Source organism: Ursus americanus, chromosome 4 (assembly GCF_024610735.1).
Source record: "Ursus americanus isolate L20-20 chromosome 4, mUrsAme1.1.p, whole genome shotgun sequence".
Classification (NCBI taxonomy): domain Eukaryota; kingdom Metazoa; phylum Chordata; class Mammalia; order Carnivora; family Ursidae; genus Ursus; species Ursus americanus.
Genome location: NC_142130.1, coordinates 94,709,433 through 94,726,199, shown reverse-complemented (window position 1 = coordinate 94,726,199; position 16,767 = coordinate 94,709,433). Strand labels below are relative to the sequence as shown.

Below are 16,767 nucleotides of genomic sequence, written 5' to 3'. Positions count from 1 at the left end.
TATTTGGAGTTGAGAAAAATTTCTCTCCCCTGTTGGAATAGTCATGAGTCCTACTTGCAATAGTCTTGAGTAAAGTCTTCCTTTACATTTTAACAAGCATTGGAATAATTTTTTTCCTGTAACTATAAACAAATTGTGGTATATCCATACAATGGAGTATTATTTAGCAATGTAAAGAAATAAGCTATGCAGCCTCGAAAAAGACATGGAAGAATAGTCAATGCATATCACTAAGTGAAAGAAGCCAATCTGAAAAGGCTATAAAATGTATGATTACAACTCTTTGACGTTCTGGAAAAGGCAAAACTATATAGAGACAATAAAAATATCAGTGATTTCCAGGGACTACGGGGAGGAAATGAGGGGTGGATACGTGGATCATAGGACATTTTTAAGCAGTAAAATTTCTGGATGATACCTTAATGGTGGATACAGAACATTCTTTTTAGAACTGGATGGCACGGAAGGAACCTTCAGGTAAACTATGAGCTTTACTTCATAATAATGTATAAATACTGCCTCCTTAATTGGAGCAAATGCATAACACTAAGGAACATGTTAATAACAAGAGAGACTGCCAGGGTGGGTAAAGGGAGTGTATCCCTTTGGGGAACTCTCTGTACCTTCTGTGAAAGTTTTCTGCAAACCTGAAACAGCCCTAAATAATAAAATCTATTCCAAAGAAAATTGGAAAAAAAATATTTCAAGTAGCTTGATACACAAATAGAGTCGCAGAGGAATGGATGGTGAAACAAACAAAATAAATACATAGTCGAAATTCTGGTCAAAATTTTTCAAATTTGATGAAAACTGTACACTCACAGATCCAAGGAGCCCTGCAAACGCCAAGCACAAGATAACATGAAGAAAGATACACCAAGGCGCATCATAATCAAATTTCTCAGGACCAGTCTAAAGACAAAACGTTAAAAACAGCCGGAGGAGAAAGACACGTTACACACAGAGGAACAAAAACAAGGATGACAGCAGATTTCCCTTCAGAATCAATGTGAGAAAACAGAGAAGTGACATCTTTAGAGTACTGAAAGGAAATGGAATTTGTAAATCTAGAAATCTGTATCTATATCCGGTAGAATATTTTTATTTAAAAAATCAAGGCTTTTTTGGACACATGAGAGCTAAAAGAATTTATCAGCAGCCGTCCTGCACTTGTAGAAGTCTTAAAGGAAGTCCTACAATCAGAAGACAAACGACACCCGATGGAATCTTGGATCTACTTGAAGGGAAGAAGAAAGTGACAGTGGTAACCACGTGGGAAAACAAATTACATTTTTCTAAAATTAAAGCACAGCAACGACAGACAATATCCTATTCCTTTCAGGTGTACATCACAGTGATTTGATACTTTTATACATTAAAAAATGATCCCCCGCTAAGTGTAGTTACCATCCGTCACCACACGACGTTTTTACAGTATTATTGACTACATTCCCTTTGGTGCACATTCCATCCCCATGACTTATTTGTTCTATGACTAGAAGTTTTGTACCTCTTAATCCCCTTCACCTAGTTCACCTCTCTGCTCTGGTAACCAACAGTTTGTTCTCTCTAAGTCTATTCCTATTTTGTTTTTTGTTTGCTCATTTGTTCTGTTTTTTAGATTCCACATGTAAGTGAAATCATATAGTATCTGTCTGTCTTTAACTTATTTCACTTAGCATAACACCCTCTAGGCCCATCCGTGTTGTCACAAATAGCAACATTTCATTTTCTTATGTCTGAATAATTTTCTATTTTACACACACACACACACACACACACACACACACACACCCCATATATTCTTTACCCACCTATCTACAGACCCTTAAGTTGCTTCCGTATCTCGGCTATTGTAAATAACACTGCGGGTAACATAGGGGTGCATATATCTCTTTGAATTGGTGTTTTTGTTTCAGGTAAATACCCAGTAGTAGAAGTCCTGGATTGTATGGTGGTTCTATTTAAATCTTTTGAGGAACCTCCATACTGTTTTCCATAGTGGCTGCACCACTTTACATTCCCACCGACAGTACATGAAGGTTCCCTTTTCTCTACGTTCTTGCCAACACTTGCTATTTCTTGTCTTTTTGATAATAGCAAATCTGAGCAGTGTGAGGTGATACTTCATTTCACTGATGATTGATGATATTGACTATTCTTTCGTGTACCTATTGGTCATTTGCATGTCTTTGGAAAAATGTCTGTCTAGTCCTTTGCCCAATCTTTAATCAGATTATTTTTTTGTGTGTGTTTGTTGTTGTTGTTTTGATATTAAGTTGTGTGAGTTCTTTATATATTTTGGATATTAACCCTTATCAGATGTTTGATTTACAAATATCTTCTCCCATTCAGTGCATTGACTTTTCATTTTGTTAATGGTTCTTTGTGCAAAAGCTTTTTAGTTCATTGGAGTCCCATTTGTTTATTTTAGCTTTTTTCTTCCTTGTATGAGGAGACTGGCCTCCAAAAATATTGCTAAGACAAATGTCAAAGAGCTTACTGCCTTTGTTCCCCCCCCCCCACTAGGAGTACTGTTTTCAGGTCTTACATTCAAGTTTTTAATCCATTTTGAGTTGATTTTAGTGTGTTGATATGGTGTTAAGAAAGTGGTCCAGTTTCATTCTTTGGCATGTGGCTGTCCAGTTTTCCCAGCACCACTTATTGAAGAGACTATCTTTTCCCCATTGTATTTTCTTGCCTCCTTTGTCATAGATTAATCAATCACATATGCATGGGTTTATTTCTGGGCTCTCTATTCTATTCCATTGATATGTGTCTGTTTTTGTGTCAGTACCATACTTCTTGGATTACTATAGCTTTGTAGTATAGTTTGAAATCAGGGAGCATGATACCTCTCCTTTGTTCTTCTTTCAAAGCCAAGATTGCTTTGGGTATTCATGGTCTTTTGTGGTTCCATAAAAAATTTAGGATTCTGTGAAAAAGGTCATTAGTTCTGTGAAAAATGCCATTGGTATTTTGATGGGGTTCACATCAAATCTGTAGATTTCTTTAAATCATAATTTTTTGGTACTTATAATCTTTTAAAAGACAATTGACTGTTTAAACAATAATAATAATAATAATGTCTTGTGAGATTTGTAACATATATATGAGTAAAATGTATGACAATAATAACACTAAGACCTGGAGTAAAGATGTAGAAGTATACTCTTGGAAGGTTTTTTTTCTTATATGTGAGATTGTATAATATCACCTGAATATAGATTATGATAAGTTATAAATGTATGCTATAAAATATAAAGCAGTCACTATATATAGCAAAACAGTTATGGCTAATAATCTTCATAATAAAAGAAAAAAATGGAATCATTAAAAAAATCCTCAACTCTAAACAAAGAATAAAAAATAGGAAAAAGGAAACAAAGAATAGATGGTAAAAATAGAAAATAGAAATAAAAAAACAAGATGATGGATTTAAACCTAACCATACCATATACACATTACTATTTTTTTTTCTAATTTTTATTTTGTTATATTAGTCACCATACAGTACATCCCCAGTTTTTGATAAAATGTTCCGTGATTCATTATTTGCATGTAACACCCAGTGCACCATGGAATACCAATATGCACATTAAATATAAATGCTCCAATTATCTGATTTAAAAGGCAGAAGTTGCTAGATTAGTTTCAAATATCGCTTAAAAGAAATGTACTTTAAATATAAAGATACAGATATGTTAAAGGTTACAGGATGCTAAAATATGTACTATGCTCATCAAATCAAATAAATTTAATCAACAACATAAAAAAATTGGAGTAAGTACATTAATATCAAAGTATATTTCAGAGAAAAGAATATTACAAGGGTTAAATTTCATTTCATAATATAAAGGAGTCATTTAAATCAGAAGATATGACTGTTCTAAATGTTTATGCCCCCTACAACAGCACTTCAAAATACATGAAGTAAAAACTGATAGAACTTCAAGGAGAAACAGACAAATCAAAATTTATCATTAGAGATTTCAACAGCCCTCTTTTATTAATTAGCAATAGGCAGAATCATCAAGGATAAAGAATATTTGAACAACACTATTAAATATTTGACCATATTAACTTTTAAATAGAGAACAATGAATCCAATAAAAGCACAATACACATTATCTTCAAGGTCACACATAAATTTATCAATATAAACCACATTATGGGGAATGAAGAAAGTCTCAGATGAATTTTTAAAAAAATAAAATTATATAAAATATATTCTTTGACTGCAATGGAATTAAGATAGTAATCAGTAACTCCAGGAAATCCCCAAATGTTAGGATATTAAATAACACACTTCTAAATAGTCTGTGCAAAAGAAAAAGCAGAAGGAAATAGAAGGTATTTTGAATGGAATGAAAGTGAAAGTGAAAGCACAAAATCTAAGAAAAAATTTTGGGGATGCCACTAAATCAGTGCTTGGGGGGACATTTCTAGTTTTAAAAACCCTGATTAGAAAAAAAAAAATGGTCTCTAGGCCTAATCCACGCACGAGGAAGCAGTTGACCAAAATTAGAGCTGAAATCAATCAAGCAGAAACCAGAAGTACAGTAGAGCAGATCAACAGGACTAGAAGCTGGTTCTTTGAGAGAATCAATAAAATTGACAGACCACTGGCAACACTTATCCAAAAGAAAAGAGAAAGGACCCAGATTATTAAAATTATGAATGAAAAAGGAGAGGTCACGACGAGCACCATTGAAATTGGAAGGATTATTAGAAATTTTTATCAACAGCTATATGCCCATAAACTAAGCAATCTGGAAGAGATGGAATCCTTCCTGGAAACCTATAAACTACCAAGATTGAAACCGGAAGAAATTGATTTCTTAAACAGGCCAATTAATTATGAAGAAATTGAGTCAGTGATAAACAACCTTCCAAATAACAAAACTCCAGGCCCGGATGGTTTTCCTGGGGAATTCTACCAAACATTCAAAGAAGAAATAATACCTATTCTCCTAAAGCTATTTCAAAAAATAGAAACAGAAGGAAAGCTACCAAACTCATTCTATGAGGCCAATATTACCTTGATCCCCAAACCAGGCAAAGACCCCCTCAAAAAGGAGAATTACAGACCGATCCCCCTAATGAATATGGATGCCAAAATCCTCAACAAGATACTTGCTAATAGAATCCAACAGTACATTGAAAGGATTATCCATCACGATCAAGTGGGATTCATACCTGGGATGCAAGCATGGTTCAATATTCGCAAATCAATCAGCGTGATACATCATATCAACAAGAAAAGACTCAGGTACCATATGATCCTCTCAATCAATGCCGAAAAAGCATTTGACAAAATACAGCATCCTTTCCTGATTAAAACCCTTCAGAGTGTAGGAATAGAAGGTACATTTCTCAATTTCATAAAAGCCATCTATGAAAAGCCTACTGCAAATATTATTCTCAATGGGGAAAAGCTGGAAGCCTTTCCCTTAAGATCAGGAACTCGACAAGGATGCCCACTCTCGCCACTATTATTCAACAAAGTACTAGAAGTCCTTGCAACAGCAATCAGATGACAAAAAGGGATCAAAGGTATTCAAATCGGCAAAGAAGAAGTCAAAATGTCTCTCTTCGCAGATGACATGATACTCTATATGGAAAACCCAAAAGAAGCCACTCCCCAACTATCAGAAGTTATAGAGCAATTCAGTAACATGGCGGGATACAAAATCAATGCTCAGAAATCAGTTGCATTTCTATACACGAATAACGAGACCGAAGAAAGAGAAATTAGGGAATCCATCCCATTTACAATAGCACCAAAAACCATACGTTACCTTGGAATTAACTTAACCAGAGACGTAAAGGACCTATATTCTAGAAACTATAAATCACTCTTGAAAGACATTGAGGAAGACATAAAAAGATGGAAAGATATTCCATGCTCATGGATCAGAAGAATTAACATAGTTAAAATGTCCATGCTACCCAGAGCAATCTACACTTTCAATGCCATCCCAATCAAAATACCAATGACATTTTTCAAAGAACTGGAACAAATAGTCCTTAAATTTGTATGAAAACAGAAAAGCCCCGAATCTCCAAGGAACTGTTGAAAAGGAAAAACAAAGCTGGGGGCATCACAATGCCGGATTTCGAGCTGTACTACAAAGCTGTGATCACAAAGACAGCATGGTACTGGCACAAAAACAGACACATAGACCAATGGAACAGAATAGAGAGCCCAGAAATGGACCCTCAGCTCTTTGGGCAACTAATCTTTGATAAAGCAGGAAAAAACATCCGGTGGAAAAAAGACAGTCTCTTCAATAAATGGTGCTGGGAAAATTGGACAGCTCCATGCAAAAGAATGAAACTTGACAACTCTCTCACACCATACACAAAAATAAACTCCAAATGGATGAAAGACCTCGATGTGAGACAGGAATCCATCAAAATTCTAGAGGGGAACATAGGCAGCAACCTCTACGACATCGGCCAAAGCAACCTTTTTCATGACACATCCCCAAAGGCAAGAGAAACAAAAGATAAAATGAATTTATGGGACTTCATCAAGATTAAAAGTTTCTGCACAGCCAAGGAAACAGTCAGAAAAACTAAGAGGCAGCCCACGGAATGGGAGAATATATTTGCAAATGACACTACAGATAAAGGACTGGTATCCAAGATCTACAAGGAACGTCTCAAACTCAATACACGAGAAACAAATAAATCAAAAAATGGGCAGAAGATATGAACAGACACTTTTCCAATGAAGACATACAAATGGCTAACAGACACATGAAAAAATGTTCAAAATCATTAGCCATCAAGGAAATTCAAATCAAAACCACTGAGATACCACCTTACGCCAGTTAGAATGGCAAAAATAGACAAGGCAAGAAACAACAATTGTTGGAGAGGATGTGGAGAAAGGGGATCCCTCCTACATTGTTGGTGGGAATGCAAGTTGGTACAGCCACTCTGGAAAACAGTGTGGAGGTCCCTTAAAAAGTTAAAAATTGAGCTACCCTATGATCCAGCCATTGCACTACTGGGTGTTTACCCCAAAGATACAGACGTAGTGAAGAGAAGGGCCATATGCACCCCAATGTTCATAGCAGCAATGTCCACAATAGCTAAATTGTGGAAGGAGCCGAGATGCCCTTCAACAGATGACTGGATTAAGAAGTTGTGGTCCATATATACAATGGAATATTACTCAGCTATCAGAAAGAACGAGTTCTCAACATTTGCTACAACATGGACAGCACTGGAGGAGATAATGCTAAGTGAAATAAGTCAAGCAGAGAAAGACAACTATCATATGATTTCTCTCATCTATGGAACATAAGAACTAGGAAGATTGGTAGGGGAAGAAAGGGATAAAGAAAGGGGGGGTAATCAGAAGGGGGAATGAAACGTGAGAGACTATGGACTATGAGAAACAAACTGAGGGCCTCAGAGGGGAGGGGGGTGGGGGAATGGGATAGACCGGTGATGGGTAGTAAGGAGGGCATGTATTGCATGATGCACTGGGTGTTATACACAACTAATGAGTCATCGAGCCTTACATTGGAAACCGGGGATGTACTGTATGGTGACTAACATAATATAATAAAAAATCATTAAAAAAAAAAAAGAAAAAAAAATGGTCTCAAATACTGGCATCAGCTTCCATCTTAAAAATAGAAAAGAAGAACAAATTAAAATCAATATAGACAGAAAGGAAAGAGTAAAAATCAGAGTGAAAATCAATAAATTATAAAATGCAGAAAATCTATGAAGCCAAAACTTATTTCTTTGGAAAAAAAATCAATAAACTTGAGAAACTTCTGGCCAGACTGAAAAGGAAAATAAGAAAGAAGACAAATTACCAATGTCAAGAATGAGGAAGATTATATCAGTATATATTCTACAGATATTAAAATTATAATAAACTGTTAAGGACAAGTGTATGTCAATACGTTCAACAAATTAGATGAAACAAGAAACTCCTTGAAAGACATAAAATACCAAAACTTTTTCAAGAAGAAATAGACTGAAGAGCCCTGTATCTTTCAAAGAATTTGAATTTGTAATAAAAAAATTTTCTACAATGAAATTCCAGGCTCAAATGGATTTACCATTGAATTCTACCAAACACAAGGAAGAAATAATAAAAATTCTACACAAACGCTTCCAGAAAACTGACAAGGAGAGAATAATTTCCCAAATCATTTTATGAGATCAGCACTACCTTGCTACTAAAATAAGATGAAGACATTACAAGAGAAAAAGAAAAATACAAGTATCTCTCATGAGTATAGGTGTAAAAATTCTAAACAAAATTTTAGCAAATTGATTTCAACAGCAAAGAAAAAGGATAATACATCACTACCATGTCAGCCTTATCTCCAGAATGTAAAGTTAGTTTCATATTTGAAAACTAAGCCAGGTAGTTTACCATATTAACGTTTTAAAAAGAAAAATCATGTGATCACTTCAATCAATGCAGAAAAGTATTGACAAAATACAAAATTCACCTATGATAAAATATCTTAGAAAACCAGGAATAGAAGTGAACTTCCTCATGCTAATAAAAAGCACCTATAGAAATCCTACTATAGCCAACATCTTAATGGTGAAAGACTGATTTTCTTCTAAAGATGAAGAATACAAGGATGTGTGCTGTGTGCTTTCACCACTTCTTTTTAACGTTGTACTGGAGATGGTAGCCAGTGCAATAAGGCAAGAACAGTAAGTAAAAGGCATTGTGATTGCAAAGAAACAAGTTCACCTGTTTTTATTTGTAGATGACAATCATATATGTAGAAAATCTGATGGAATCTACAAAAAGAAAAGCTACTGGAACCAATATGTGAGTTTATAAAAAAACAGCAGTATGTAAGATTAACACATACAATTGGTAGATAATTTAAAAAATGCTATTTAAAATAGCATAAAAAATAAGAAATACTTATGGATGTATCTGACCAGAAATGTGAAAGACCTGTACACTGAAAATTATAAAGCATTGCTGAGAGGAAGTAAGAAAGGTGTAAGTAAAGGAGAAAAAATCTTTTTTTCATGACTGGGAGGATTCAGTATTATTAAGATGTCAGTTCTTCCTCAAGTGATCTATAGATTCAATATAATCAAACTGAAAACCTCAGCAGAATTTTTTTAAAAAACAAATAGAAACTGATGACTTTATTATAAAATTTATATGGAAATACAAAGGACCTAGACCAGCCAAAGAACCCTGAAAAATGAATGGCAATTTAAGAAGGCTAACACTACGACTTTTAAGTTTTATTATAAACATAAGTAATATAAAACAGAGTCCAGAAATTGACCAACACATATATGGACACCTGAAATCTGACAAATGTGCAAAACAGTTCAATGAAAAAAGAATAGTTGTTTTAACAAATGATGCTGGAAGAGTTGTGTATCCATTTGCAAAAAAATAAATAAAGTGACCTTCAATCCATACTTTGCGTCATATACAAAACCTAACATCATAGATCCAAATATAAATCTATAAACTTTTTGAAGAAAATGGGAGAAAAATCTTTGCAATCTTGGGTTATGTAAAGATTTCTTAGATATGACACCCAAAACACAATCCGTAAAAGAACAAAGTGCTATATTGGATTTTATCAGAATTTAAAACTTTTGCTCCTCTAAAATCATTGTTAGGAGAATAAAAAGGTAGGTCACAGCCTGGCAGAAAATACTCCCAAAACATATACCTGTTAAAGGGCTTTTATTCAGAAATATAATGTAATCTAAAAACTCAATCGCAAGAAAACAACCTATTTAAAAATGAGTTAAAAGTTTTGGAGAGACACTGCAACAGAGGCAATATGCAATAGCTAGTAAGCACATAAAAAGAGGTTTAGCATCATCAACCTTTGAGGAAATGCAGATTAAAACTGCAGTGAGATCACTATCTCTACAAATCTAAAAGTCAACACAATCGCCGGACCAAGTGTAAGCGAGGAGATGCATCAGCTGGGACTCTCATGCGCTTCTGGTGGTAACGTAAGATGGTACAGCCTCTTTGGAGGATAATTTGGCAATTTCCTTAAAAGAGGAACATACACCTACCATATACTCCAGCCATTCTGTTCTTAGGTATTTAACCAAAGCATATGTCCATGCAAAGACTTCTATGTGGATGTTCATAGCAGCTTTATTTGTAATAGCCAAAAATCGGTCAAAGCCCATCAATAGACAAATGAGTTAACAAATTTTATCCATAAAATTGGATGAAAGGGAATGGACTATAGAGTCTCCCCCCACCACCCTTATCCGCTGGGGGTGTGTTCCAGGGTACCCAGTGGATGCCTGAAACCGTGAATAGTAACAAAGTCTCTGTGTACTGTGTGTTTTCCTATACATACGTTCCTATGATAAAGTTTCATTTATAATTAGGCACATTAAGACGTTAACAGCAACAATCATGAAATGGACCAATTAAAGCAATGTGCTGTAATAAAAGTTACGTGAGTGTGCTGTTTCAAAATATCTTAGTGCGCTGGACTCACCCCTTTTCTTGTGATGATGTGAGATGATAAAATGCCTCCGTGATGAGACGAAGTGAGAGGAATGATATGCACATTGTGAGGTGGCATGAGGCTACTATTGACCTGATGCTATGTCAGAAGGAGGATCGTGAGCTGCCAGACCGTGGTTGACCACGGGTAACTGAAACCACGAAAAGGAAAACCACAGATAAGAAGGGAGTACTATGTTGATAAACTCAATAGCAGGAAGGAATCTCAAAATAACTACACTGAGTGAAATAAGCCAGATAAAAATGTACGTATGTATGAGTCCATTTGTATAAGACTCGAAAACATGTACATGAATCTATAATTATGGAAAGCACATCAGTGGGTGTCTGTGAAAGGGGGTGGGAAGGATGGTTCACAAAGGACAACAAGTTAACTTTTCAGGTGGTGGGTCTGGTCTGTTCATTATCTTGATTGTGGTGGTGACCTCATGGGTGTATATACATGTCAGAACTCATCAGTGTTGTTTTAGTGTATGCCAATCATATCTTGATAAAGTTGTTTTGAGAAGAAGCAAGTAATAATATTTGGCTGACCTATTTACTAAAGAGTTGTCTCGGTGTTCATAGAATACCAGTAGCAGTTACTAGCTGCACGTCTGTGCCGCTCTGCCCAGCCCGCAGTAAACCCCTTAGCTGTCTCTGGCATCCACATCCCACAGATTGGTCTGGAACCTCTGCTCATAGGTGATTATACTAAGGGAGAGCAGCTAACCAGGCTGCTCCGTCCATTTCCCTGCTTGCTTCCTTTGAAATGGACTTGAGAGAGCGTGCATCTATCCTTGGGATGCTTGGGCACATTCCATCCTCCTTGTGGACCAGAAAAACAGATGAAGCCTGTCTGTGGAAAAAAGAAGGGCGAAGCCAGAATCAAAGAGAAAGAGGTTGTGGGGCCCTTCCCAGGGCCTAGTTGCAGGTTCCAAAGCAACTGTGTCTTCAAAGATGTCTCCTCTTTCAGCTTCCAGTAGCTCAGATCAGCTCCTGTTGCCAGCAATCAGAGAGACTCAGTGAATAAAGCGGTTATGTGCTGGACATTGTGTCGAGTACTTTAAGGCATTCTTTATTTTAATCGGCACAACCACGTGAGGTCAATCTTATATCCATTTTCAGATAAAGGAAAGGGGGTTTCTGTGAACCTGTTGCCTGTTCATAGGAGTTGTGGTTGGGAAGCCAGTTTAGCCAAAAGGTGCTGGTCCAGTGCCTCACAGTCTCTGGAGTATTCCCTGCTCATGTCACCTTTGCTCTTTTCTCTCTTTCCTCTCCACCTCTAAGTCCTCCTGTCTTTTGGGGCTAGCTGAAGTGCCTCCTTCCCCACCGGCTACTCACAGCCTCCCTGGATCCCTCCTTCCCTCTCACCTGTACCCATCAGTCTTTGTTTTCTTCTGGTTGTTCGGCTACCTGAATTTTCTTTCTTCAGCTGATCATTCCGTAAGTGTTAGGCTATCCATCGTCCCTGAGACAGTGCTTGACCGAAGGTGTGTTCAAGATGTAATTGATTGTTCGAGGCACATCTCAATTTATTAAATGATCAGCTATAAAATATAATAGAACAAAACCCAATTTCTATAAAACTAATGTGCTTTGAGGTCACTTTGTGCCTCAGATGACCATTTCCTAAATAGGAAAGATAGGCGCCAACCCTCCTCCTGGCCCTAAGTCGTCTGGTGTTCCAGAGAAATCCAACACATGAGCATTTGTTTATGTTTTACCACTTTGGATGTAAAAATCAAAGGGGTAGGAACAATCCGAGTGCAACCCATCAGGAGAGGAGGGCCACCACCTCCCCTGTAGTGCCCAATTCTTCAAACGTTCCCCTGACTTCCTCCACCCCATCATCCCCCGTCATCCCCCATCACCTGATCGCTGCATGCACAGAGTTTGGATCAGGACCGACCTCCTGGGATGGGAGCAGTCCCTCAGGGCCCAGTGCTGAGAGGTCCCAGAGTTCTGGCTTAATGCTCTCCTGTTGCCAGCTTGAAACATTAATGCTTTTCTCTTTCCATTTGTAAGTAAAGTGCCATGGGACAATGGAACGTGCTCTGGGAGCTCAGTTCCTCAGTTCTTGCAGGGTCCTGCCTCGTGCCACCTCCCCTAGATGGGTTCTCAGCGGCCCTCTCTCCAGTCTTTGGGTGCCCAGAGCCCCACTTAGCCTCCACCTCCCTCACCCCACAATGACCACTGCTGGCCCTCTGACACCGGGTGCTCTGGCCCTGCCTGGCCTCTCCTCTCTGTCCCTGTTCAGCAACCACTGCCACCCTCCATCCTGGCCAGGGCAGGAGTGGGGATAGGAGTGGGTGCTGTGCTCTAAGGTGGGGCTCAGTGGAAGCCACACCTGCCCCCAAGCTAGCATGGAGACTGTAATCCCTTAGAGGTCGCCTGTCCACTGTGGGAGGGGTAACGGGGAAGGGAGATTGCCTTCCCCATCCCCGGCTGGGGCGTGGCACATCAGCCCAGACACTAGCAGGCCCTCCTGCATTTGGCGGACCGCGTGTGCCCAGCAGAGTGGGGTCTAGAGACCCTGTGAGCGCATGCACTTGCAGTGACTGTCCTGCATCCCAGTGAGGGTGACATAAGCAGCAAATAAAAAACACTATGACAGGTTGAGAGAAAGACCACAGAAGAAAACAGTTTATGTTTCTAGTATCTTCATGGCCCTTTTCCCCTCCTTTGTAAATAAGGGGTCCTGGATTTTCAATTTGCTCCATCCCCCACGAGTTCTGCGCTTGGCCTGACTTGGTTAAATTCATTTTCACAGTAAAATACGAAATGAGATGATTCCTTGTTTACTAATATTTATGTTTTAAAGGTTCTTTCCATTTGAAAGGACGAAGTCTAACAGAGAGGGGTGGGTTCTCCAAAGGGACCTCAGCCCTGGGACCCCTGCTCACGCTACGTGTCTGAGTTTGCCCCGAAGCCACATCGCTGTAGATTCTCTCTTCTCATCCCCTCACCACGTTAGATCTTATGGAAAGACTGCAAAGCTTGTAAATTTGACTAAGGAGGACTAAGAGGACTGTCATGGACAAGGTTGGCAGCCCTCGAGTCAGACCCCCTGGCTCTGCGTGCTGGTTGCGGACAGCTCACACAGAGCCTTCAGAGAATGGTTGGCGTTCCAGAGCTGCTTCCCACGCACAGACCGGGGAGCGCCTGGGAGTGCTGGGCCCTGGGACCAGCCCCGAGCCAGCGCCAGACTGCTCTGAGAATAAAGTTCCAGCCCCAGGCACAGAGTGGGAGGAGCTTGAAGTGTAACTCACGTTCACAGCTCCCCTTGGGATCAGGCGGAGGCTGGGACTGCCCTGAAATCCAACACCCTGGCCTAGCTGCTGGCCCTGCTTGGCCCTGCATCACCGGCCTCTCCCTCGCTGGTCCTCCTGGGGTCAAGACTGCAGTCGATCACTTTCCTCCAGCTCCTCAGCTCTGGCCTGCTTCTGGGGAGAGCCCAGCTTAGGACACAAGGTGCAAGGCTTAGGTTACCCTACCCCGTAATGCAAATGTCAGTCATGTTTAAAATAACACTTAAGTTTTTGCCTGGATCTTAGGTTTGTAGCCCAGTCTCTGTTCCCCTAAATAGTGTTAGCAAGGACTAGATGTACCCAAGTACCTTGGAAAAGCTTACTATCATCCTGGGAGACTTGTTTTGTACTATGAGAGGTATATTCCGATAGATAGCAGTGTTGGCTTCTTAAGTTGTGAGGGCCTCAGGAAGAAACATTTTCATTAGTAAGGTGGAGATCTGTAATGAAAACCCAAGTTGCTTTTTAAAACAATAGATACTAATTATATTCTACAATAGGGTTAGAAGTACTTGAAGAAAGGGATAAAGAAGGGGGGTAATCAGAAGGGGGAGTGAAGCATGAAAGACTATGGACTCTGAGAAACAAACTGAGGGCTTCAGAGGGGTGGGGGAATGGGACAGGATGGTGATGGGTAGTAAGGAGGGCATGTATTGCATGGTGCACTGGGTGTTATATGCAACTAATGAATCATTGAACTTTACATCAGAAACCAGGGATGTACTGTATGGTGACTAACAGAATATAATAAAATATATTATTATAAAAAAATAAAATAAAAATAGTCACAAGAAAAAAGAAAAGAAGTACTTACAACAGGGAAGCTCTGTGATTTTTATTCATTCTCCAAGCATTTATTGAGCACCTACTATGTGCCTGTCATTGTTAGAAATTCTACAGTAATTTTTTTAAGGACTCTCTGTGTGGTCTTTCTTTGTGGGAAGAAGAATCTAGTGAGGGAGTGGAGGGTTTCCTTCCATGTCTCGTTCTTTCTGCGCTGAGTGGGGTGCAGGGCACCCAGGTTGTATCTGGGCTCTTTGGGGCTGACTGGGGAGATAGAGGGAGCAGGTGAGACCAGTGGGCAGGGAGGGGAGAGGGTGCCCCATGGTATGTGTGGGAGGCCTGGACCGAGGAGTTCTTAGGGTGCAGGACTTTGGGTGCAAACAGGGCAAGTCCCTACTTGGTCCCTCTCTGTGGCTCCGGTGACTGGCACTTAGCACGTGCCTGCATGCCTGCTGGGAAGGTGCTTCCTCTGTCTCCCTATGGGCATCTTCTCTTGTCCCCGCTCTTCCCTGGCTGGAACAGAGAAGTAGTCTCCCTGGCCTTGATTTCCATGAAGAATTCCACCACCTGAGCCATTCATGTGTGAAGCCAAGTGCACTGGAAGTTTGGGGAGATGACCTGATTTTATAGTTCAGAGCCAGCATCACGCAAACACGCAGACTTATGTTGGATTCCAGCACCTGCTCCGGTGACCCTATCCCTGTGCCAATGGACGCTTCGGCCCTCAGCCATGTTGTCCAGTCCCTTCCTCTTCTCTTCTCGACCCCTTCCTCTCCTCTGTCTTCTTCCCTCCACCACACTCAAATCCTCATTTATTAATGAGTTTGGTTACTTGACCTCTTTCCGACCTACGACTGTGGACCTCTGCTCTCCCGAAAGTGTTACTGATGGAGGTATTTTCCTGTACAAAGTCAGTTCCTGCCCCTGTGTATAATGATGATGTTTTGAGGCCAGGCTCTTGGGCACCCTGAGTTGTTACCCTGGGGACTTTTTTGACAAGCCACGTCACCGCCTGACACATTGCATCAGCCTGCTGTGGAGTGCGGGGATGGGGGTCTCAGAAGAGACCCAAACTTCTGAAAATCTCTGGTTTGAGACAACAATGAAAAAATTCATCAAATTGGGAAAATATTAAATGCTTTGTTAAAAGCGGGGCTTGAGGGGCAATCCTGTGAGTAATGGCGTGCTCTAATACTAAAATACTCAGCATCTCACAGAACTAGCAGCAATCTTAAATATGTTTCTTCTAGAACATTCACCTCTGCCTATGAAGTGATTTCCCTTTACAAACTCATTCCTATTTTCATCGCTTTGCTAATTTCTTTAAAAAGGAATTCTGCGGCCAGTTTTCTTGACACATATTTGTCTGATAAATGACCAAAACATGAAGAAAGCCAAATGGATGATGAGATAAGTGGTCTCTGTGGCTCTCTTAGAAAACCAGAGACTTTGAAAACTCAGACTTTGAGAATCTTCTTGCCCAACCCCCTCATTTTAAGTTTGGGGAAAATAAAGCTCTAGAGAAGCAAGGCTTGCACCCATATTTATCGAGCTGGGGTGAGGCAGGGCTTGGATTAGAGCACTGATTTCTCCTTATCCTGGAGACAGAGGTCTTCTCATGCTGGGAGATGGTAAGGATCCAGGTCTGGCTGCTGGTACACATTACCTTACCCACCCGCTCATGGCAGGCACTGTCTTGAGTGCTTTACCCACATTGACCGAGTCATTACATTCCCCCAATGGTAGATTTGTTATCAAAATCTAGATGGCAGGGGCACTCACTCACTGTGCAAGTGGTTGGACTTGGCTGTGAATCCAGGCAGGTGGGCTTGCCGGGTGGGTCCTGAACCCCACTGCCACCTGCCTCTAACCCAGACATTCAGCTCATGGATGTCCCCTCTGAAAGTTTTCAGGGCTACGCCCATTGCCGGAGGTGCTGGGGGAGGTGCCTTAAGCAGGATCCTTTCCTAAGCCACAGGAAGTGGTATAGTTCTTTTCACTATGGTGTTTTTGCCACTATCAAGCTGTTTTGCAACTGTCGAAAAAATAAATCACTTTTGCAGAGTTACTTTAATTGTCACATAGTTTTTAAGAATTCCCAGGAGAGGTTGCCTTTCTTGATTTTTTAAACTCTTTGTCTTTACAGTCAGAAAATTCTTCCTTTGT

At 39.7% G+C, this 16,767-nt stretch overlaps 1 protein-coding gene across 2 annotated transcripts in view; it reads left to right on the top strand.

Annotated features, from left to right (window-relative positions):
* The window catches only part of DSCAM (DS cell adhesion molecule), a 718,005-nt gene that overhangs the window by 120,654 nt on the left and 580,584 nt on the right, over positions 1-16,767 (top strand). The gene's annotated exons all lie outside the window — the stretch shown is intronic.